The 24,394-nt window shown below is 41.6% G+C and overlaps 1 long non-coding RNA gene across 1 annotated transcript in view; it reads right to left on the minus strand.

The window, feature by feature from the left end:
- Nucleotides 1-21,739, minus strand: part of LOC118655782 — a 91,015-nt gene extending 69,276 nt beyond the window's left edge. Inside the window, exon 1 of the long non-coding RNA XR_004967391.1 lies at nt 21,592-21,739. This is a non-coding gene — a long non-coding RNA (uncharacterized LOC118655782). The remainder of the gene's footprint in view (nt 1-21,591) is intronic.
- Nucleotides 21,740-24,394: the final 2,655 nt, after the last annotated feature.

The following is a 24,394-nucleotide window of genomic DNA, read 5'->3' on the forward strand; positions in this document are numbered from 1 at the left end:
AACCCGACTAAGGCTTGTGGGGATTCAAGGAGGTGAGCCTTGGGAAGCCCGCAGAATAGAGCATGGCACGCAGTAAGCAAGTCCATGCGCATTTGTTGAGTTGGATGATGCTTTGTCCATTTTGTAAATAAAAATATAAAAGAAGAGAAGTTAGGAGAACATCCATAACTGCATAAACTTATTTTTCTAAATTATATTGAAAACAAAATTCAAAAGAAAGCAAACTTAGGTATTTAATGCCATTTCTTCTTATAACAAGAAAAATCCTATTGTGTGTGCTTCTAACTGCCAACTGTGCAAGAGGAAAAACTATGAAATCAAAGACTATACATAGTGAAATCTTTTATTTTGTCCTTATTTTATATCAATTATGTTATTCCTTCAGATCAGTGTGACACATATTGAGATAAGAGAGACAAGCGATTTTATCACCCTACTAGTGGCTCAGTACATGAAATTCGTGCAGGGGGCAGAGGGGTGTCCCTCAGTCTGGCCTGCACCCTCTCCAATCTGGGACCCCTTGGGGGATGTCTGACTGCCAGCAGTCGAACATCCCTCTCGCAATCCGGGACCGCTGGCTCCTAACCACTCACCTGCCTGCCTGCCTGATCGCCCCTAAACACCTGTGCCTCGGCCCCGCCACCATGGCTTTGTCCGGAAGGATGTCTGGAAGGTCTCCGGAAGGTCTCCTGGTCTAATTTGCATATTACTCTTTTATTAGTATAGACGTCTTTCAGGAAACCTAAGGGCTGTCTGATTTCTCACATTGCCTCAGTTCTGACTCTTACTGCAAACGTAGCTGGCACAAAATCTCTTACATCTCTGCAACCTCACCAGCACCGATGTGACAGACACGCAGATATCTGGGATAGTGCCTTGTCCCGCCTCTCAGGCCATTCGCACAACCATTCAACCCAGGTGGCTTCTTCCTGAGTGCACTACCTTCACCTTCAACCCTGCTCACCTTGAGGTTTTAGTCTCACAATAGAACCATACTCTAAATATGAAGGAGACAATAAAGTCAGTGTCTAAACCCCACCCATAATTTTTAAATAATTTACTCCTCAGATCACTTTAAAAAGCAATTTTAAAAAACAACAATCTAAAGGAGGTCAGCTGTCAGCGCCAGGTGCGGAGGGCACTCTTGCAGAGGCCTCGCATTCATTTCCCTCCTGTGCAGATACGCGTACAGATCCCCTGGAAAGAGGCGCAATTACCAGCCTCTGCCAGATCAATCTCCTTAAATTGAATGTCAAAGAAACGTCCTGGGAAGTCATTTACATGTAGCCCACTCATCGCCCCTTTCGGATGAACTATATCAATTCGCCGGGGAGCATAACCTTCTCAGAGACACATTTACATTTATATAAGGTGGAGTGGAAAATAATCGTGCTTCTCTGAGAGAAAAATGACAATTGCATCAAGGCGTCTTCTACCTTTTTATGGGTCACTCATAACCCTGCTTACATCTGTGGAGAGGATGCCTGGAAAGGCAACGCTGTTTATTGCCAGCGCTGTTTGAGCCATTCACAAGGGCTTTCACCTTTTCCCTTCTTACAAGTACACCTTGCTTAAGTTTGGTATATGTTGCCCCCCAAAAAGAAAAAAAGTATCATGTGGCAAAACTTTCATCTTAAAAGGTTTCCTCAGAACATTTCCCCTCTGAAAGTCTTAAGTAAAGATTGAACATTTAGCCCTAGCTGGTTTGGCTCAGTGGATGGAGCATCGGCCTGCAGACTGAAGGGTCCCAGGTTTGATTCCCGTCAAGAGCACATGCCCAGGTTGTGGGCTTGATTCCCAGTAGGGGGCATGCAGGAGGCAGCCTATCAGTAATTTTCTCTCATCATTGATATTTCTATCTCTCTCTCCCTCTCCCTTCCTCTCTGAAATCAATAAAAATATAATTTTAAAAAAGATTGTACACTCAATGGTTTTATAAAAAACACTGAATAAATACTATTATCTACATGTGACATTCATTTGCACTATATCTTATGATCTATTGACATAAAGCAGTTTATTGGTCAATATCAGTGGCCAAAGGCAGAGACAGAGGTCAGGTTCCAGCCATCTGGAAATCTATTATCACTGGACTAATGCACAAACCTTTCATCTCTACAGATCTGGTTTCAGCTTCATCAGTTAAAACTGAGTTGGGTGGCCTTGTCTTACCCACATTAAAGACCCATTATGCAGTTTTGCCTCACAAAGCACCATTGGTCATGGGCATCCATTAGTATAAGCCAACCTTAGGGAAAAGTCCAGTTTCCGAGACATGCCTCCTTCTCTGATCACTTATTCCCTGCTCTGGATGACCCTGGGCAGAATTATAAAGTAGGCAGTTAGTATGGGGTTACTCTCAGTCTATTAGTCAATGGTGTAGAACGGAAACAGACCGAGGAATGGAGCAAGAGACAAAAGACCTGGGTCCTCATCCCAGTTAGCCTTAAGCAAGTCACTAAGTCTCTGCGGCTCAGGATCATCATCTGTAAAATGGGGCTAAAAACCACCCTTACATCTTGAGGGTTCTTAGAAGGATCAAAAGGGCTCTCATGGCTATGAAAGCTATAAATCATTTGTAAATGACAACCACTATTTTTGGGGGGCCCTCCGTTCTACATTCTACATTTTCCATATGTGTCTCCCCATTTACAGAGACCCAGTGTCCTCTGATTACCTCTGCTCTTACCCAAGTCCAGGCTGTTATTAATCGTACACCACGGGCCTTTCCTGCCTGCTGCATCCCAGTGATATTTCCCTGTTGAGTTCCCCTTCCCACAAGATGCTAGGTGTCAAGCTGAGAACCTGCTCCCCCTGTGCTTCAGAGCAAGCGCTGCCGTGCCAAGCACTTATTGGAGACCCTACATTTTCCAAAGCAACTTCAGTATTGGCACAGAAGGACTAGGAACTCACAGAAATGAAGGGACAACCTTTGGCAATTTTCAAAACCAGAAGTGGGCCTGATGACTTCATACCACTCTGGGCCCAGGCCTAGAAATCCAGGGCCAGCCCAGTCCTGGGAGAAATAAAGATGACTTCCATACATCCATATCCCAAACTCCTGTGAGTTGTCTACATCCCCAAACCACAGGAAACTCTGTAGACGATATGTCTCACCTGTGATCATAAGAGATTGGCCTCAACTTGGAACTTTCTACCATTGCCAAGTGGATTGCTATTCCCTTTACTCCTCTCATATTACTGCAGATACATCGATCGGTTAAATTGGAACCAAAGACTCTTTTAAGCTAGCTCAAAATTATCCCCTTGTGGCTTCTTGATAAATATAATTCAAAAAAAAAAAAACAACAAAGAGATTTCTTCACATATCCCTCAATGCTTTTGAGGCACTTTTCTTCAGCCACAATTTGGCTTATTCTCAGGAAATTCAAACGAGAATTAATATGGTCCTGAACCAAACTTTTAGAGAAGCACTCATGCTGCCCCCAAATCATATTAAGGTAAGTGTCTATCTCACTGAACGGAAATGTTTTTATATAAGGCCCTGCATGGAATGCCCCAGCTGCTGCACTTCCCACCCCCTCCTTTGCCCCCAGAAAGAACAATGCACTCAAGGTCATCCTATGGGGGCAAAGCTCTTGGGACAAAAGTAAAAAACTCTCCAACTCCCTCACCTCAGCCCTACCCACCCCAAACATATACCCACTGCTAATCCAGGTTTCACAAATGAGATCATTTCTCAGAAGACATTAAGGGAAAAAAATCACAAGGAGCAACCCAAATAATGGTTTAAAGCCTGGTGAGGAAGCCAAGGGCAGGTTCAGGTTCAGGGCTGGGGAGGGGTGGTGCAGGGGTCAAGAAGAGAAGAGGAGGCGTTAGGGCTCCTCTTGCATATAAGGACCTGAAGGCTTTTTTAGCAGCAGACACAGCTCCCTACCCTCAATCTTCCTTAGCCAAGGGGTTTTGTTTTTGTTTTTTGCTTATTTTTAAATAATAGTTGACATACAATATCCTATTATTTTCAGGTATACATAGTGATTAGACATTTATATACCTTACCAAGTGATCACCACAGGAAGTTGAGTACCCATCTGGCACCATACGTAGTTAGTGCAATGTTATTGCTCATATTCCCTGTGCTATACTTTACATCTTGTGACTATTTTATAACCATTATTTTGTACTTCTTAACCCAGCTGAGGGCTTTACTGAGCATTAAAAAAATAAAGTGGCTGGAAGCATATTAAAATTTTAGAATTTTATATCTCCAGTCCCGAGGAATGGATCAATAGGTCTGGATTTGGGACTTTGCATTTTTAACGGGTACCACAGGTTTTTCTGAAGCAGGTGACCAGAGAAGCTCACCTTACGATTTTCTGGCCATTGACTTCAGGACATTGAGCAAAACCTGCAGTGAGTGGCTTGGAAGTGAAGATGCTGGGCTTTAAGAATGGGACTCTCATGCCGGCATGATCCCAGGGGAAGGTGTGTGTGAAGATGCTCAAAGAGAAGGGTGTGACTTGAGAAAATCAGCTGACGTGATAGCTACACTTCGTGTCTGCATAAAAGGAGATGCTACGATGCTCAACCATTATTTTCAGAAGGTCTTAAAGATGTATTCTTTGATCCCTGCCTACTTAAAAATTTGGACTTAGGACAAAAAAATTGTCTAAGACCAATGCCCATAAGTAATAGCAATGAACAGCTGTAAAGAATGACTTTATCTTGCCTCAAAGTGAGTTGATATAGGCATTTCCACCCTTGCAGAAACACCATTTCTGTATTTTTATTTAGTCCCATAGATATACTAGTAAGCAGAGTTGACACTGTGCTTTGTGTTATACAAGGAAGGGACACTTAAAGCAGCCCTACAATTTTTTTAATAAAATATAGTAAATATCTATGTTGCCTACTCTATTCTGTTGACCATCTCAAAACAGAGTGCTTTAGCATGGATTTCTTTTCTGGGAACTCTGTTTTGAAAGCTATTTTTCAATATTCCAAAAAGACATTTCTAGTATTCAAAAAAGGAAATCGTACTTTTCTCTGAGTTAAGACTATATGGACCAATATTGAATACTTGCAGTTACTTGAGTATGTTAACAATCTTTTTAAAAGATACAGAGGTCCTTGATAGCAAGCCGTGGGGGAAGCCTCCCTGCAGAGGAGCAGCTCACTCTTCAGCTGTATCCTGGCAACTAAAGGTGGCTTAATCAGAGTTAAATTCATTTCCCAATTAAAAGCCTTTAAAAATGTTCTGCTCAAGAGCTATCTCTGGAAGCACAAATCACTACATCTGTCATTGAATCACATGCAATGTCAGGTTGAATTTTTGTTTTTTAATGATTTTATTTTGGTCCCCCCAAAAAATTAAGGCAAGAACGAACACAAGAAAGGGAAGCTGTCAGAAAAATGAGCACATTCCAAAAACCAAATAAGCTGTCTCCCAAAAAAGCATCACTTTCTTGGTTGTTTATCATATGCTCAAGTGATTTGCATATTGTTATTTCAGGTGGAACTTTCCATTGCATTTCCATTCTCTCAAGAGACTGTTGGTACCACCTCCGCATCCTTGTTGCTATGGAAACCATGTAGGACAAGGAGCAAAGGCAACAAAGCTTTAAACAAAAATATTAACGAAGGAATCATCTGGAGAGAACATGAAAATTGCTTTCCATCAGGCAAAATATATTGAGAAAAATTACCAACATTTATAATCTGCCCTAAACAAATAATTACCTAGCAATAAAGATACTTTCACCATCTTTGTTGAACTGATCTTATTTTTTAAACCTGAATAGCAATCATGTTATACAGCTTGAATTTTATTTACTTGCCCTCTCAAGTGTTAAAGCCTTTAGCTTATCTCATATAAAAAGAGATCGGTTTAAAATTTGCCATGCTAAATTGGTAAAAATCATTTTAGATTCTTCACATTCATGGAGAAGTTTCCCTGGCTCAAGTAATCAAAAGTAGTAGTGAACCTAGAAGTCATTATACACAGCTTTGAAATGTGTGTGACCTTTGAAAACCATCTTAAACTCTACATTTTTGTTCCCTCCTCTGGAAAATAAGATGACACCACTTATGATCTAATAAAAAGTTTGGCACATGATTGGCATTGAATAAACGCCAACTAGCACGGTGGCATTGCAGCTGATTCCCTCAGCACACACCAAGTGAATGGCGGAGACCGATTAGAGGATCGTAGTGGGTGGCAAGACAGTTGAGAGAACAGGATCCAAGTCTGGTCTAAAAACTGCTGTGAATAATCCATAAAGTGGGTTATCCATATGATCAAATACTGACTATCCATGGAAAAGAGCTTCCCCCACCCATCCAAGATAAAGGCCCTGGTGGACACAATAATTCCAGGTTGTGGTTTGACACTGAGCACTGGCAATGCTCATGCCCACAAGCTCAACTATCCAGAGCACAGAAATATCACATTATAACATCTGCCCTGTGGCAAAGGCGTTTTGAGAGTCGTGCACACTCCTCCCTCCTCTCCACCAGCATCCAGACTGCTAAATATTTGGTGCCAGTGGTTACAGTTGATTCCATTTCCAGAAATGCAAGGCAGCTGGAAAATATTTCTCCTCCGGGGGAAAAACCTACACTGTTACTATCTCTTCAGTAACCACAGGAAACCATGATGATACGTATAGAAATCGATTGTAATGCAATGTAAAGCACACAATTCACCAAACCCCAAACAGGAAAAACATCCATGTTGGAGCTATGGCATGAATTTACCCACAATTCGCATTGTCATTTGTGATTACTGGCTATAGTGAAAACTGCTCCCTTTTCTACAAGTGTAGCTGGGTGAATTTAGACATTTTTTTGGATATGTAAACTTAAGTTTGTTAATGTAATTCCTTCCTACTCAACTTCTTTAATTATTTTACCAAAAATGAGAAAATAAGCTGACTCTGACCCTCACACTTCTGCTGCCCTTATTTTTATCATGTTAAATGAGTTGAAGAATTCATTTAAAAGGTTTAAATAAATCACACTTAGCTCCATTTTTTTTAATCTTTCGATTTAAATTAACAGTATTTGCAAGAAAAACCTCTGTTTATAGGAATCTACAACGTGTCCTAAAATGTGGTAAGCATTTTATTACATTTTCTTGTTAAATCCTCACAACAATACCGTGAAGTACATACGTTGCTATTTTACAATGAAAGAAACCAAGGCTAGGAGAGCTAGTAAGTTACTTGCCTAAGGGCATAAAACTAGAATTGATTGAGCCAGGATAGATCTTTTGATTTCAATTCCAGTGCTCATTCTTCCACCAGGACATCTAATTGAACTTATCCAAAAGTCAGAAGCCAAGTTTTCCAGTAAACTTGATTAAGAGTCACCGTTATTGCCCTAGCCAGTTTGGCTCAGTGGATAGAGTGTTGGCCTGTGGACTGAAGGGTCCCAGATTCAATTCTGGTCAAGGGCACATACCCAGGTTGTGGGCTTGGTCCTCAGTAGCGGGTGTGCAGGAGGCAGCCAATCAATGATTCTCTCTCATAGATGTTTCTCTCTCTCTCTCCCTCTCCCTTCCTCTCTGAAATCAATAAATATATATATATTTTTCAAAGAGTCACCCTTACTTATCTTTGATTGCCATGATGATACATTATTTTTTCTTCCACAAAAGTCTATGTCAATGGTTCCAACTCTGAGAAGCTTTTTTTAAATTGATTTAAGAGAGAGAGAGATTTGTTGTTCTTCTTATTTATGCATTCATTGGTTGATTCTTGTATGTGCCCTGACCAGGGATCGAGCCCACAACCTTAGCGGATTGGGAAGACTGCTCTAACAAACTGAGCTACCCGGCCAGGGTAGGGGAGCTTTTTTAACACAGATGCATAGGCTCCCACCCTCTGGGGTGAGAACGGGCATCCTATATATAGTTTTAAAGTACACCACATAGTTGAAATGTGTAGCTAGGACTGAAAACCACAGCTTTAAAATACTATATTTTTTTTGAATCTAAGAAGTCATTGATTGCAAGTCACAACCTGATTTCAGAGACATTAAAATGGGAACAACAGTTAAAAATAATATGAAGTCAGAGATTGTAAGTCCCATCCTAGTTTCAGGGATGTTAAAATATGAACAAATGTACATTTCAGAATTGTTTAAAAAGAGAGAGAATTTGCCATATAAGGTGAAGAAAAGTGAGACATGATATTGGGCTCCTCGATTACATAAAACAGAGAAGTTAGAATAAAATGATCTCTAAGGCACCTTTTGTACATAAGGCTTTGTGATTTGATGATTTTATATTCAGGGGGAACCCCCCCCTCCACCCCACTCCTCAGAGCTCAACATCCCCCATTACCTGTTCCACCATCCCTGTCCCACTGAGATTAATAACAGACTATTCAGTTTTCTATCTCATGTTAACAAGTGTGGACAGGAAGTACGAGAGAAAGATGAGTTAAATGAGCATTTGCATTTCTTAATCCATATATGATAGGATAATATGGAGCCATTTAAAATCATGTCTTAGAATAAGAGTATTGTGGGGAAATTCTCATGATACATTAGTAAATAAAACAAAGATTCAGAACAGGCATGACTGGAGAGATACACATAAAACATTGCATCAAAGTGCTGCAATGACAATTTCCATCATCTTTATACTTCTCCAAAGTTTAATAGCAAACATATATTATGTTAAAAATCAGAAAAAGTGTTATTCATATATGGAGTAAATATGAATGAGTTATTATAAAAATTAGAATAACTACATGAAAATTTCCTAAGAACCAATATTAAATTAAAAGTAAAAGAATATAAAATTGTAAATATCATATAATTAAAAGTATTTTTCCCATTCATAGAAAAGAAGACTACAAGAGAAAAAAAAATACAATAATATTATCAAGTAATTATCTTCATGTGGTGGAATTATGGATCACTGTTAATATTAAAATTTGAATTATTGAATATTATTCCTTATACTCTTAACTTTTTATGAGAAAATATGGCTTTAACTTTGCAAGAACATAAAAACTACTCACCACTCATATTTAATAGGATTTACATGTGTCAAATTTAACTCAGGTTTCTCTATTTTTAAGGAATAAAACCTAAGTACAGTTAAAATCCTACCCCTCCTTCCGTCTCCTCCCCTTTTTTAGAGTTAACTCTTATTCTGTAATTACTATTATTATGTATATGCATGTTTTAGAATTTATGCTACTTACATGTTTTATAAACCACATATCTTATTTTTAATATGCAGAGTAATATACTATACATATTCTTTTGTCATTTTTTTCACTTTAAGATGTTAATATGTGTAGATCTAATTCATAGATTTTCACTGCTATATACTATTCTATTGTCTGAATATCTGGTACTCTACCCATTACTCTGTTCCACTGTTCCTCAAACTTCAGCATGCATCAGAATCACCTGGAGGGCCCCACTGTATAATCTATATACAGACGTCCTCGGGCTACATCGGACTCAATGTACGTCATTTTGTAGTTACATCGCCATCCCCCATTTATTTATTAAAAAAAAAAGTTCCATCATTTCGACATATGTACATATGTGCTTTATGTTTTTTATTATTTATTTACCACAAGTAAAGTTCAGGAATTGTTATTTTTCTTTTAAATTTTCTTTACTGTTTCATTTCATTACTGCTGTGTATGTGCTCCATGTGAGTGACTTAGGTGCTTATGTAGGTGGGTTCTGACTTACAGTGAAAATCGCATTACATCGCACTGTAGGGAAGGATCTCCGACGTAACCTGAGGACCTATTATATATAAAAGCCCAGTGACCAAACAGCGGAATGACCAGAATGACAGGTCGCTATGACGCTCACTGCAGTGGTCAACTGGCCCAATCCAAACCCTGATTGGCACCCCCAAACCATCCATGGTCCCTCCCCCCGGTCAGCCCTGCCCCCGATCACCCACCCCCACCCCAATCGGGGGCAGGGCCAGCTGGCCAACCACCCGCGGGCCCTCCTCCTGGACAGCCCTGCCCCTGATCGGCCCCCATCAGGGCAGGCCAGCTGGACCCCACCTGTGCACAAATTCGTGCACCAGGCATCTAGTACTTAAATAAATGAGCATGGCTGTATTCCAATAAAACCTTACTATGACATCAACATTTGAATTCCATATAATTTTTACATGATATAAACATTATTTGTCTTTATTATTTTTAAGCATTTAAAAAAGTAACAACTATTTACAAGCTACTCAGAAACAGACAGCTGGTTTGACCTGGGACTACAATTGGTCAAGCCCCTCCCCTAGTCAATTGAGGGTGAATCTACTTTTTGCAATTACAAGCAGCACTCCCGGAACATCTGATGGAGAGTCTTAGAGTAAATGTTAGAAGTAAAATAACTAAATCATAGAAGAGATACTGTACATCTCCAAATTTACTGAGACTTGCTCTACAAAGTAATGGTACAAAAGCTGTCTTCCACCAATGAATGTGAATTGCTGTTTTCGTAGGTCCTTGGGAACACTTGGTATTAGCAGGCCTTTTGATGTTTGCCCATCTGCTGGATGTGAAATGGTACCTGCTGTTTTAATTTGCATTCCCCTGATCATTCCTGAGGTTGACATCTCTTCAGTTGACCATTTGCCTTTTCCCTCCTCTGAAATGCCTCTTCATACCTTCGCCCATTTTCAACATTATTGATGTGGTGTCATTTTATAAATTCTGGATACATATTCTTTGTTGAATTTTAGAAATTGGAAAAAAAACAATCTGACATTTATTTTTTAGCTCAATTATAGTGTTTTGTCACACTCAAGTTTAGTAATTTTAATGTAGTCAAATGTATAGATCTTTTACTTTATATATTTTAAGAAATCCCTTTCTATTCCAATGTGTTAAAAGTTTAATCTCCCTTTCTTTTCCCCTAAATTTTCTAAGTTTTGACTTTCATATTGAGCTCTTTAATCCACTTGGGCTTTATTTTTATACTAGTGAAAGATATACATCTTTTTTTCTTTTTTATCCTAGAGGCAAAGATGTGGAAACAAAGTTAATGGACTACAGGGTAGTGAGTAAATAATGAGTTGCTGCGATAGGATACCCAAAATACGTTCTAAAGGGCCAGAAAATATCTGCTGGGAAGCAAAATCTTCAGCCACATTCGTTTCTTAAATGTAACTTTTTGATAAAATATGAGCAAAAGCTTTGTAAAAGAAATTTCTTGCCCTCCCCACCCCCCAAAAAAAGAGATAAAACCAGAGTGATTACTTCAAAAACAGCGCCTAGTGTCTGGACAGTTTTCCATGTCAACAACAGTGGACAGTTTTCCATGTCAACAACAGTGGACATGTTAACAAGTCCATGATTTCTGAACCTGAGGTCGTCTACCTACACAGAGGAGCAGAAAATCAAGCGAGGAAGCCTGGGCCGTGGCAGACAGGGAGGCGGGCAGTGCTATCTGAGTGAAATCAAGAGGGAGTGAGCATGGTCAGCTTCACTACTGGCTTCGTTCAGAGAGCGCCACGGGAAGTAAAATTAATAGGCAATATAAAGTCTCACTGAGAATAAAGCACTCATACACCTCAATTGCTGTGTTTTGCTGAAATATTAGATTGAACCATGTGAAGTTGCCATTCTTGTAATTTATAAAAAAGGTTGACTATCTTTACTTTCATATAGCTCAATTTATTAGAAGAGGAGAGTGCCAAGTTAATAATTATTCAGGAGTTGTGTGCTCCCAAACTCGTCAGTAGAATGGAATTTCCAACTCGGGTTCAAAGAAGAAACTCACTGGTGCTGGAATCACTCCCTCTTCCCACCCAATGTGATAGCAAGCGGCAAAACAGGAAATTAGCTACCTCTCAGACGAAAGGAGAAATCCCCGGGGAGACTTGATGACTTCTTTCTCCAACTGATAAAGATTATGGTCTCAGGACTGTGGTTCCAGGTGTTCCTTTCCCTAAAGCTCACCTCTCCGATGACATGAATAATGCTTTTCGCAGAAATGGCATCCTGTTCTGCTTACTCACACTCCGCTGTTCAGTTTGGTCACCCAGGATATGAGATCATTAAACTACTGAAATTAATCTGTTTTACAAAACAATTAAAGCTGCTTGGGTCTTTCAGAAAGAAGCAGCAGAGCAATTTGTTTTCTCCCATAACATCTAGTGAGGCTGCCTTCCGAAACCATGTTCTTCAATCTGGCTCTTCCAACTCTTTCATAGCAAACCCGTGGCTCAACACTCACATCAGTTCATCGTCCCAGCTGTCAGCTGGGCAGCCAGCTTATACTCTGACACATTCCCTCTTCTCCAAACACACAGTATGTGTTTCTGATACTTCACTGGGTTTGCCATTCTGAAACTAGGAAAGTAGATTGTATTAGTGTACCAAGGAAATGTGAGGGAACCCAATGAGCTGTGAATCTTTTGACGAGAATCCCAAAGTACATGCATTAGGTTAACTACCGTCAGTCTCAGATTTTCTTGTTTTCTTTTGTTCCCCCATATTTTCAACACTGTCTCAGACTGCTCCGTTACGGTCATGGCTAATTAAATGAGAATATTCTAAATGAAGGAAATTGAACTGGAAGCTTTTAAAATTCCCTTCTCATCATCTAATTATATGAATAGCATTTATGGGCAGCCTAACTCCAGCTAATTCACTCTCTGAATCTTTAGCTATCATACAATTTGAACATCAAACCCTAAAACCACAGGGTGGGTATTTTCCACTGCTCTGGTGATATATTCTTTTCCCTAAACCATGTTCTGCCAGCAGACTGCTTTAAGGCTAACCCCGGGTAGCCAGAAAGTCTTCAAAAACCGCATTCAAATGACTACTGTTGTCCTGCCTACTTTGAGCATTCCAAGATTTTCATCTTCAATGGCTCCAGATAGAGCCACTCAAATTAAACATGGTTGAGAAGAGAAAACTTGACAGGAAATTATAGGGTTTCTGTAGTCTCCCCAAAATGCTGGCTCCCTGACATCCCATCACACTAGACATTAGCTCTGTATCCAGCAACTATACAAGAGAGCCTTACAGTGACAGAAGATTCATCCTTCAATCTATCCATCAAATTTCCCCACTTCTTGTACTCCTCAACATCTTGCCAACCATCCTTGCCCATTTCTACATCTACAGTTTTAATAGGGATCCTGCTGATTTACCACAATGTCCTTTCAATAAGCACACAAAAAAGACTAGGAAGAGCCACTGTCAAAGCAGCCATATCTCCTTAATTGCACGAGGGAAGATTCTTGGGTAGCATGTCATAACTCAAACTGGATGAAGCAAAAATCCATGGGTAGAAGTGAGTTCAGAGGTCAAATGATGTCATCAGCATTTCAACTCTCCATTGTGTGGGTTTCATTCTTACCTTCATCTTCGGGATCCGCAAGATACAGGTCATTTGCATAATAAACTAAGGGATTCCTCATTTTCCCCCAACAGACAAAGAGGTCTGAGCAAAATGGTCTAGAAGGAGTCAGAGCTCAGGGGCAGAGAGCTTGGTTATAATCTCAGCTCCCTTACTCTTCTGTTGTGTGTCTTGAACAATTTATTTCACCTCATCTGTAGAATGTCACTTCCTCTATGAAACTTTCCCCAACTACCTTCTCCTTCTTCATCAAACTAGTCACTTCCTCCCAAATACTCACAACATGCTGTATGGCACTTACCCTGACCAGATACTAGAGTGGTAGCTCTTGGAGAATAAGGATTCTCTATTTCTTTGTGTAGGACACAATGGGTACAGAATATTCCATTCACTGGTAGGATTAGAAGATCTCCATTAATCTTTGAAGTCACGTGATTTATATTATCATTCTACCCAGATTTATCCTTGCCTGGCTGGACCAACCCCTTCTGTATCCTTCTCTTCTCTGGAGCAGCTCCCCAAACCCAGTCTCCACCTTTGAGATTTTCTGGACTAACTTCTACCCATCTCCACATCCAATTCCCATTCCTCTGTGTTACTATGTTCCATATGATCCTAAGTACTCCTTCTATTGCTCATGTGTGTTAAAAATGCCTGACGTGAGGCCTGATCTTGCCAGTCTTTCAGGGTTTTCTTTATGTTTGTTCGTTTATATTTTTATTGATTTCAAAGAGGGAGGAAGAGAGATATAGAAACACCGATGATGACAGAGAATCATTGATTGGCTGCCTCTTGCACGCCCTACAGTGGAGTTCGAGCCTGCAATCCAGGCATGTCCTCTGACCGGGAATCGAACGGTGACCTTCTGGTTCATAGGTCAACACTCAACCACTGAGTCATGCAAGCCTGGCTTAAGTCTTTCCATTTTTAAGGCTTCATGCCTGACTACTGCAAAACCATCTTGGCTTGCAAAGTGCTAAAAATCAAAGGCTATGGTTCCATCTACACATTGCCCCAAGCATATAGCTGTCTCATAAATGTTTTTAAGGATAATGAATGGTAATGACATTCAGACTGATTATGTTATTCTGCAGTATATGCTCCAAATCCAGATGAGCACAAAGTTCAATTTAAAATGTATAATTCGGTGAGTCTCAATAGGAGAAGGCAGCCAACAAATGTATAGGAGGTGGCAGGGCTAGTAGTTTGAAAGAACATAGTCAATATAATCATATAATGTTATACATTTGGAAAATGTCAAACAAAATTAACTTATTTAAAACAAACTATACTTCCATTCATGGATACTTCCTATAGTGTGGATCTTTTCTTACCTTCACGACACCCTTTGATTTCAGATACGGCTACTAAAGTTCAAAGAAGTTAAGTTACTTCCCCAGGGCCAAACAGCTAGGACACAGCAGGGAAGACTTGAACTCAGGGCTGCTCTTCATTCCACCACACTGCTTCGCAAAGAAAGAGGCAGCCGTGTGGCAGGCCCAGCCTTCCGGGATTTGCACTCCGTCATTCTCCCTCCCTCCTTGATCTCAATGGGGAAGGACCTTGCAATTTCAGAAAAAAAACTTTTTTTGTCTCATAAAATGGGGTGAGAAAGACTCTTTCTCTAATAGTAAAAAAATAATAATAAATTCTCTAGGGGCTAGGGTGCGACTAACACCCAGTCTCACAGAACAAATCCCAACACCCACCTCCTTCCTTATGCTGAAGAGCCTACATGCCTCCTGGCTCCTGCCCAGAAAACAAAGCGGTTGGGTGCCCTGGCAGCTCTCCTGGTCTCTCGGCTCTGCTCACTGGCCTCTGAGAAGCTGGACAGTCTATGCAGTCGGTCCTCACCTAATGTCCTCTCCGTTTTTGGAAACTGTGACTTTAAGCGAAATGACATAACGAAACCAATTTATACCTAATTGATATAAACAAGAGTTAAGTTCCTATGGCACATTTCTGGTCATAAAACATCCCCAAACTCCTAGAGACCCAAAACACTTTTAACATTAAACATTGAAATAAATGTGTTAATAAAAACAAGTAAGATTGCCGAAACCGGTTTGGCTCAGTGGATAGAGCGTCGGCTTGCGGACTGAAAGGTCCCAGGTTCGATTCCGGTCAAGGGCATGTACCTGGGTTATGGGCACATCCCCAGTAGGAGATGTGCAGGAGGCAGCTGATCAATGTTTCTCTCTCATTGATGTTTCTAACTCTCTATCTCTCTCCCTTCCTCTCTGTAAAAAAATCAATAAAATATATTTTTAAAAAAACAAGTAAGATCATTCTTTTCTAACCTGCTTATTCCAGTTCAGGGTCCTGGGTGGCCTAGCCTCTCCCGGCAGCTCAGGGCACAAAGGCAGGCACCCACCCCAGACAGGGTGCTGTCCCACTAGCGCCACTCACACCCACGCTCACTCAGACTGGGACAATGTAGACACGCCAGCTCACCTCACAAGCACGTCTTTGGGATGTGGGAGGAAACCAGAGTCCCCGGAGAAAACCCACGCAGACCTGGGAAAACCTGCAAACTCCACACAGACGGTGGCCCGCAATGCATGTTTTTTTCTCATCAATGTTATTACAAAACAAGATTGAAGGCAGCGAGGTTATCCGAAGACCTGCTGTACTTTTGAGCAGCCCCTACATGGCAGGCCTACTCCAGACAATGTTGCTAGTTTCTCATTACAGTGAGGTCATCAGAGAGCTGAGTGGAGCTTGTTGAAATAGAGTGGTAATTAACAGGTTATCTGAGTCCCATCTGGTAATGGCAATTCCACTGAATCAATAAAATCTCATTTTTACAAATATATCCTGGCACCGTGTGCTCCCCTTCGTGACTTGCAATTCAACGTCTCGTTTCACACTCCATTTTGTGCAATGATTTTTGAAGAGCGGCTTACATCATCCACTCCTCGATGTTCAGAATCGCTTTCAAGAAAAAGCTTTGGGGTGAGATTTCACACTTGGCAAATTTAAACACCACCGTGGAGGCATAGAAAGCAGAAACAAAAATAGTTTTCAGGGCAAATTAGGTCATGAATTTTGTTCAGATGTGGAACTGGCCTCAGAGAGCCCTTGCTACGGACGTTGGAAACAAAAGAAAGTGCACATCACAGAGGTCCCCCAGAGTATGCCGAGCCCGGAATGACGACAGCCCGAGGCTCCATCAGGTAGCAGCAGTCCCAACTGGGGCAGGAGGACATTTTTGAAACATTCCCCGACAGGTTTTGTTCTTAAAAAATTCTTCTAATCATTACCCCCTTTCACTTTCCTTCTCTTTCCACCTTCCCTACCCAACCCCATTTTTCCTCTTTTAAAACTGAATTTGAGGCTGAGATTTATGGCCTAAACCTAAACTCAGCAGTGGTTCTCAACCTTCTGGCCCTTTAAATACAGTTCCTCATGTTGTGACCCAACCATAAAATTATTTTTTTTGCTACTTCATAACTGTAATGTTGCTACTGTTATGAATCATAATGTAAATATCTGATATGCAGGATGGTCTTAGGCGACCCCTGTGGAAGGGTCGCTTGACCGCCAAAGGGGTCACAACCCACTGGCTAAAGAGTGGGCAAAATACAGTCAGAACAAGTAAAGCACCTGCATTTCTAAATCACAATTTTTAAAACTCCTAATGGAGACAATAGTCTTGACAACCAAGACTCTTCTGATTTGCAAAGGGCAGGCTCTTTTTTTCTTTTCTTTTCTTTTTTTTTTTTTTTTTTTTTTAGAGCAGTGAAATGGGAGAAAGGGAGGGGCGAGGGGAAAGAGAAAAGAGGGAGAAGGGAGGGAAAGAGAGGAGCCAGATGGGAACCGGGCAGGCTCTTTAGCAGATAAAAGATTTTGCTGAGGTTCAAGTGCCAAAGTCCTAAGTAATCAACATATAAATGTATTCATAAATAATGGTCTGGGGGGAAAAATTTTCTCCGCTGGGAAGAGAGGAGATTAAAAATCTTTCTGGATGGGAGTGGAGTGCTGAGAAATGAGAGAGGAGAGCAATAGTGTTTATTATCAGACTCCTCAGCCCTGCCCTACAACAGCCCCAGCTGCCCCTGACTCTGCCCCCACCGCCTCACCCCATGCCTTATATGCATGCTCTCTCCCAACCCTCCGCCCCACACCCTGCCTCAGTTACATTCTATGAAGCGATCCCTGAGCAGAGGGGCCTGTGCTTGAAAGCCCATGCAGCAAGTGTTCCTAGAGACCGTTCACCGGCCAATGCTCTAGGAGTTAACGTGAAAGAGCCTGTGACAGTCCCACCCCCACAGCCTGGTGTAGAAGGGCAAAGAGAGGGCCAACTGACCTGAAGGCGTCTCTTGGTTGGAGCAAGAAGGACACAGTATGTGGAGTGAGACTAGGGGTGGAGAGCTGGTGGAGAGAGGCCATGTGAACACAGCAGCAGAATTTAGGAAGGATTGAAGCCAATAGCCTTTAAAGACCAGAGTGCCAAGGACATCTCATTAAGTGCTCACCCACCCCAGCCAGAGGATTCCCCCAACCCATCCTGTAAATGCTGCCAGACCTTTCCTGTCGGTGAACTTAGATGTCACCTGCAGGATGAGGAGGGGGCAGAACTCTGTCGATGACTGGATTTGGCAGGAAATGACTGGGTCCTTGCTAACTAGACTGTTTCCCTTGAATCAACAAGAATAAATTTTCAATGACCAAGGAGAGTAAGTTCCAACTGCTTGTGAATCCTTACCCATTATCCTATGTAATAAAAGGCTAAAATGCAAATCGACCGAACAGCAAAACAACCGGTCACTATGACACGCACTGACCACCAGGGGGCAGAAGCTCAATGCAGGAGCTCCCCCCTGGTGGTCAGTGCGCTCACACAGGGGGAGCACCGCTCAGCCAGAAGCCCTGAGCCAGGCTTACAGCTGGCAAGTGCAACAGTGGTGGTGGGAGCCTCTCCCACCTCTGCGGCATTGTTAAGGATGTCCGAGGGCTCATGGATTGCGAGAGGGTGCAGGCCGGGCGGAGGGACCCCCACCCACTCCGAGTGCACAAATTTCATGCACTGGGCCTCTAGTATCCATCATAAAGAACTATTATTAATTAAGCCAGCAAAAATGTTAGCTTTCACCAGAACAGTAAATAAATCCAGAAAAGGAGTGAAGGGGGAAATCTGTGATATCACTGCTTTTTAATTTCTACAACACAAAATAATATAAACTGTAGTAGCATTAGAACACTTGGAAATTTAAGCAATAATCCCGTCTCTGAATACATGTCATTTTTTTCATTTTGCTGGTATTAAAAGGTTCTATTCCAAGAGCTGACTTGAATATTAGAATTATCTTTAAATCTTCAAAATAAATGAGGTGAAGCATTTCAAAATGCAAATCTGATTGTGTCAATTCTCTCCAACATGCAACTCATGAGAGAGGGAGCTGACCTGCTTTTGCTCACCAGAGTAATCCCAGCACCCATCAGGGAAGCTGGCTCACCCCTCTTTTGTTGAATGAAAATGAAAGTAAATGAATTGATGTGATGATGATACTATTATAATAACCTGGTTATTGCCTAACAGGAAAGGAGTAAAGGGGAGACTAGATGACATAGGCCTGCCATTTGTACAACTTTGCCAGGAAGCTGCAGTTCACATTCTCCAAGTCTGTTCCCTGCAGATCACTGGTAGAATGGACTGGACAATAGACACATGCCCAGTAAGGTCCGGGTGATGTGAGAAGATGCTGACCTGTCAGTCACACCTGGGAGTGGTTTATTTGGCCAGAATAGGTGTGGCCACTGCAAGGACATGAAATCTGAGATACTTAACTCCTGAGCAAAGAGAATTCCCTGTCTTGCTCTCTCTTGTGCTCCTGGCCCTCTTGCTCTCTTGGGATTCCTGTTGCAGGGGGCGTGCTCCCCTGGGTTTTCCCATGTAGCTCACAGCCATGTGGGACCCATACATGGACGGTGATTAGCGTGATGCTAGATTGGACCCAGCTCCACCATAGAACACATGCTCTGGACACTGGCTTTGCTTTTGGCTCTACTGAACCCCCAGCTGCCCATTTTCTAGTACAGTGGGGCCTTGACTTACGAGTGTCCCGACTAACGAGTTTTTTGAGATACGAGCCATCTCTCGGCCGATTTTCTGCTTTGAGTTGCGAGCTAAAATTCGGGTTACGAGCCAGCTTCAGATACCCCACTGCTAGTTGGCGCAGCGAACCAGCGAACATCACAGTGAACGCCACAACATCAGCCCAGCATCACGTGTCTCACTCGTTCACTTTTTGATTTGACATACGAGTAATTTGAGTTACAAGCTCCGTCATGGAACGAATTAAACTCGTAAGTCAAGGCCCCACTGTACTGGTTTAAAGACAATGGGGCTTTGCAAACAAGGGGTGTAAGTTTACACACAAACACACACACACACACACATACACACAAACTTAGTCTCCCATGTGAGCCTTAGAAAATTCCTTGTCTGAAGATATTGCAAGAACCCCACTCCCACTAATGGCAGAGGAATTCCACCCGCCCAATCCTCCAGCAACAATGACATTGGTGAACTAACTCTCTCATTCTGGCTTTGAACCTCTGTAACCAAAGGAGTCACATTTACTTTCCCAGATGAAGGATGACAAAGAACCCCTTGAGTTTCAGTGTTTAAACTGATGAATCTTTGCAGTAACTAAGAAATGATTTAATGTTTCTGTTCTATTAATTGCAGTTATACTCTCACAAATATATATATATATATATATATACCGAGGTTATTTAATACAGTTCTTGATCTCTGGAATCTAATTAATAGGCTTGAAAGTTTGAACTTAGAACTGAGGTAAATGCTAGAGTAGGAACAGGTATAATTCCTTCATGTTGCAATTAAAATTTATAGAACTGGCTGTGTTTTGTTCCTAAGGAAAAATACATATGGAAAGAACATCCCACTAAAATAGTTGAATGCAAATGAACACACTTCCTTTTTTTTCCCCCCCAGATTGATCTGCAGAGGAATTAATTTATGTCCATGACAAAACCTTTTCCCTGAAAAGAGTAGCAAAAGCATATGCTTTGGGTTTTTATCGCCTGACCATTTGGTCATCTCCATATATTTTGTTGCACAGAAACATTTTGATAGATTTATGACTATCTATGTAAACACCTTTTACTCCAGCAGTTCTCACATTATCAGCAATTGGAGGAATTTAAGATTCTCAATTCTCTACAAAATATGAGCAAAAATACTGCAAATTCTGCTTCCTCGCCTGCCAAAATCTCCCATGTGGTAATTTTAAAGTCTTTATCAGTATCACCATGAACTACATAACAACCTAGTATTCCTAAAAATAAATGCACAGGGGGAAATTCCTCTCAATGATAAGCAAACAGCAATTATTATTCCCTGTTATTAAAATGCTCTCGGTTAATTGCACAGATACCAGCAGAGAGATTACCTTAAAAGGCTAGATACCAAAGGGGAGTTAGAGTTTTGAACCTTCTGGTCCAATTTAGAGGACAGTTTACAGAGCGATTCAGTAAATATTTGTGAGGAACCATTAACATTGAGTAAACAATTCAATGCCTGCAAAGAAAAATGCATTTAAATAATTGTGAAAGAATCTTCTTTGATAAATGCTGAAAAGGAATTATTTTGAAATGAAAAGAGCCTAAATACATTCACCGAAGAATACTACCAACCACATTTTCTAAGCTTTCTTTGTTGTATACACAGTTTATCATTCTGGACTGTATTTATAAGAAGCACATGTTCCAAAAAAATAAAAGAAAAAAAAAAGCTGCTGTTTTCACTCAGGGATTATTTTACAGGGAATTCAGTGAGTTCAGCCCTTTCTTAGCATTTTTCCTGTTTCAGTCCCAAGAGACATGGGATTTTACCTTTGTCCTGTGTGCTGATAACACACCACTTGCCAAGGTTTGATACTGTACTTGCATTGACAGGGTGGAGGAGGAAAGAGCCAGGAAATGAGGACATTCTGAGGTTCCTCTTCGCCTCCAAAGGACAGAGAAAGCTACCCAGTGAACATGAAATAACTTGGAAGGCTTCCTGGCTCAATTAAAATCCGACTTTGATGAAATATTTTGTTTCAAGAGAAAAATGGTGTCCCTCTGGTGAAAACCGTTTAGGACAGCTGCTACAGGGGAAGCAGGTGCTTGAGTCTACCCTGAGGGTTTCAGAAATATTAATATTTAAACCTTTCACATTTCACTCAAGGTCAGGGCCACTTCCTAACGCCTGGAGGAAGACAGAACAGGAAAATCACAAGCCACAAAGAGGGGGGATACCTTCTAATCTGATGTGGAGGGGGTCTATTGTCTGCATCCCAGCTCCGCCTCTGTTTGCTGCGCCGTTCACAAAGGCACTGCGTTACAGTTTCAAAGCTGGCTTCCTCCTCTCCCCATGGCGAAGACACAACATGTCATCAGAAGGCAGGGTTTGCCAGGACCATGATTTGTTTGTCTAGACTGGTCATTGAACTCTGTTTATTACTAAACATCATGTGGAAGTGGCAGCGAATCAAAGGGGTTTCTGGGAACCTGCACGGCCTGTCTTCCCGAGCACAGCCAGGATGGCTTGGGGACAGTCTTCCTCCTCCAAGTCCATAGCCTGGAGGGGCCTGCCTTTCCAGGACCTGGAGGCTGACCATTAGACTAACCTTTCCTCTTTTTTGACCCAAGACCTGACCCCAGGTCATTTGTAACCCTCAACGCCCCTCCCCACCATTGTTCCAGTGGGCAGCCCTTAAGAACTCTGTTCTGGGCTACTGCATGGAGAGGTCAGAAGGAATGACTAATGATTAACATCTGAAAATGGAACAAGAGAGAGAGGAAAATGCTACCCATCATAGTAAAATAGTCTCCCAAAAATGCATATAAATAATAGCTTCTTTTCAAAATGCAAATGTGGCAGTTAAAAGTACTCTTCCGGTTCGGTGGTAGAAGGACGTGTAATTAGCAGATGCACAGGATCATTTTAATGGATAATTGTTAGCTTAATGTTTAATGAATATATAAGTTCTCTAAAAGATCTGATCTGGAAGATAAACGGAGTGGAGATTGACAGCTTTCTTTAGAAAATAATGCCTGACTTGATTCTTTAAAAAGCAACTCTGCTGCCTATAAAATTAAAACTGCTTTGGACAAATATGGTCTCCCCTGCAACATTTCTGAAATGCATCGATTGTGTTAAGGAAGACTTAGGAGCTAAGACAGCTACTAAGCTCCATGGCCTAAGGATAAAGGTCTCTAGCAAGAAAGGCCGAGGCAACTAAGCCATATGAACTTTACACAGCTACCTGGGGGCAGGTTATCTAATCTGTATTTCACTCCGGCCTGGAATTGAACGCTATTACGCCAAAGGGATGTTCAGCAACATAAAGTAGCACTTCCAAAGGAGGTCTAGCTTCTGCATTACGACAAGTTAGTGGTCATTCATCAGACACAGAAGCCTACAGGGTCCAAACCCCCAGAAACCTAGACCCTGGCCAGGGCCTCCGGGCCCTTCCTCGCGGACGTCTCGGGAGCCCAGCAGGAGACTTGGCCCTAGTCCACTCTGTCCACTCTACCTGCATCCACAGGATAGAACTAGAGACCCATCAGTCCCAGAGGGTCCCCACAACCACGGCCTGCAAGTTCCTGACAGCCCAGAGAAATTCCCGGGGAAGGAAGGAAACCAAGGCTCCTGGGCCCCATCCTGACCAAGGCCCTTGGGATGGCTTCTGAAACCTCAGGAGGACAAAGAGGACTTAATGGTGCTGCCCTGACGAGCCGGGGGTGATGCTGTCATACACCGAAGCCAATGAACAGGGGCCTCTGTCTCGGCTTTGGAGAAAACTGCCAGTGAAGTCAGCTGCCCCAATATTACCAGCATCCCTGTCGTGGAGATTAAAAGGGTTTTGTGATTACAGTAATGAGTGCTCCGTGTGTGTCTAGGAATGTGAGTCCTCTTACACAGCTAGTTGGGGTACACTCCGAGGTACACCCCAAGGCCCTCTGCTTTTCTTTTTACTCCTCTCCCACCCCTATTTGGAAGGTGCCTATCATGCTGAAACGCTGGTTGAATTAAATGGAATACATTCGGTGGAACTTTTAAAGCTTCAACACAAAAACAAAAAAAGCAAATAGTGATTGTACCCAAGTTCACACAACAAATCATTTTCTTTAAAGGTTGAAAGGGATATCGGATGACAGTAGAAAGAGCAGATGTATGAGAAAGGGGCTCCGCCACCCAATGTAGACATTGATTTTCTCTCTTTTTTTAAAAAGAAGTCTTTGCAGAGGGGTACCAAGTTATAATTTAACTCTCAAGTTAACTATAGGTCCCCTTGTCTTTCAAGTCCCACAAACACAAAGGGCTTTAATGATCTTTTAACGAAAGCGAGAAGAAACAAGCCATGTGACAATTGCTTCTCCGGCTGACACCGCTACCCTGGCCACTCCAAGATGGGCCTGCGGGACCTGGAGCCACAGGCCCATTCACAAGAGGAGCACAGGAAACTCTCAGCAGCCCAGACAAATTTAAGTTTGACAAACACAGGAAGGGTACTAGCTTGAGAGGTTCCGATTACACAATTCAAACCTGATACATTTGAATAATAAATAATTTCAATCCTAAAAAGAGAATAGTGGATGTTTAGTTAAGTCAGTTCTCCGTTTCAATTAGACCAAACCTAATGCATAAGCATCTTCTTCCACCACAATGAAGAAAATGAAAAAGAAAATCCATGAGTACTCATAATAATCTAGTGGGAAGAGACACCAAGTAGATTTTAAAAGGTGCCCCTCAGGAAGGCGCTCATCTCTTAAAGGAGACTAATGGACACATGTAATTTGTATATAAACTCATCCTTTAAATGCAACAGAGGACTTACTCCTTTATAAGGAAAAAAAATCCTTTTAATAAAGAGGACAGTGAGCTATAGGATTGTGAATACTTTTTCTTTATTCTTTTTCATGTTTTCCAAGTTTTTACACAAAGCCCGGTTTTTACCTTTAAAATTAGAAAAAAAAAAAATGATTTTCTAAATTTAAGAAAGCCTGTGGTAGACTCTAAGGCAGTGGTTCTCAACCTGTGGGTCGCGACCCCTTT

The sequence above is a fragment of the Myotis myotis genome, unplaced genomic scaffold (genome assembly GCF_014108235.1).
Source record: "Myotis myotis isolate mMyoMyo1 unplaced genomic scaffold, mMyoMyo1.p scaffold_m19_p_5, whole genome shotgun sequence".
NCBI classification, from domain to species: domain Eukaryota; kingdom Metazoa; phylum Chordata; class Mammalia; order Chiroptera; family Vespertilionidae; genus Myotis; species Myotis myotis.